The following is a 1407-nucleotide window of genomic DNA, read 5'->3' as shown; positions in this document are numbered from 1 at the left end:
AAAAAAAAAAAGAAGATAGAATCAGAGAAATCGGAATTAGGTAGAAGAGAAATTTCAGAAGGTATGGTGCTTGATTCTAGAATATTAGATTTATCTAACTTTACACTGAGTTGTGTCCTATTTTATGTATTTAAAATCTGAATTCAGATTTCAGATATGTTGAAGGAGTATGAACTTGTGTGATTTTTATATCTGCTACTGCACTTTATCAGTTACTATATCCCACATAAAAATATCTGGATGATACTGCTATATACCGGTGGGAGAATGACAATTAAAAAGGTCAATGGAATTTTTATGGAAATAATTTTGACCATAAAGGTCCCTAAAAGGGAGTGACAGAGAAACCACGAATAGAAATGACCATTTAGGAAAGTGACGAGGTGCAATATGTTTAAGAAATGTTCGCCATTTTCCATGGAACGAATGGCACTGCAGACATATACTCAAGCAGAGTTGATGAGGTTTATATTTCCCTCAGGGTAGAAATGTTTTAAAGATGGACAGTATGGCACAGGGCGAAAACCGAGGGGATCGGACTCTTCGGAGCTACAGGTCTTTTCCCGAGTGGCTCTGAAAAGAGCCTTTGGTTTGCGATGCTCAGGTGGTCCGGAGGCAGCTCATTTGCCGGTGGGGTGTCTGATGACGGCCTTGCTGGCGTTGGACACGGCGTGCTTGCCCATATCGCCAGGCAGCAGCAGGCGCACGGAGGTCTGGATCTCTCTGGAGCTGAGGGTGGAGCGCTTGCTGGAGCGGACCAGGCGCGCCGCCTCGTTGGCTGTTTGCTCAAAGATGTCCTTAACGAACGAATCCATGACGTTCACGGCCTCCTGCGAGAGGCTCAGGCCCTCGTGGACCTGCTTCAGCACCCTGGGGAAATAGGCGGCAAAGCTGTCGAAGCCGTCAGAGTGGCGGCGGCGGCTGCAGCGGCGGCGGCGGTGCTTCAGTGTCTTCTGCTTCGGGTTCTTCGGCTCAGCTTCGGAGGGCTCGGCTTCCTTGGTGGCCAGGCTTTCTTCAGACGTCTCAGACGAAGGCTCTGGCATGTTGGAAGCACCTTCCCCACAGCTCAGAGGGAAGGACAGTGTGGCAGTTGGGGGCCGTTGGCCCGGTCTATACTCCCTGCCTTCTCTGACGTCACGGGCAAAGCAGGGAGGCCTGTCACTAAGGCACCCCATGTCACGTGTGATTGGATGGCCCCCTGCTTGGCCTCCAGTCAACCAATCACAGTGGAAATCTGGTGATCTTTAAACTTTCCGTGACCTCTACCAGAAAATCTTTGAACTAAGCCCCATGTAGGCAAAGTTCACCTCAGCTGATTTATGCCTACTATTTATGCATGAGAACTCTGAAAAGATGTCACCCAAGTCACCTACACTGAAGAAAACCCAGTTTGAGCTTCCTGAGTGA

General features: G+C 48.9%; 1 pseudogene; it reads right to left on the bottom strand.

The window, feature by feature from the left end:
• Window positions 1–620: 620 nt before the first annotated feature.
• On the bottom strand, window positions 621–1175 carry LOC103068403 (late histone H2B.L4 pseudogene; annotated as a pseudogene).
• Window positions 1176–1407: the final 232 nt, after the last annotated feature.

The sequence above is a fragment of the Lipotes vexillifer genome, unplaced genomic scaffold (genome assembly GCF_000442215.2).
Source record: "Lipotes vexillifer unplaced genomic scaffold, Lipotes_vexillifer_v1.1 scaffold4991, whole genome shotgun sequence".
In the NCBI taxonomy this organism is placed as follows: domain Eukaryota; kingdom Metazoa; phylum Chordata; class Mammalia; order Artiodactyla; family Lipotidae; genus Lipotes; species Lipotes vexillifer.
This window is presented reverse-complemented; position numbering and strand designations above follow the sequence as displayed.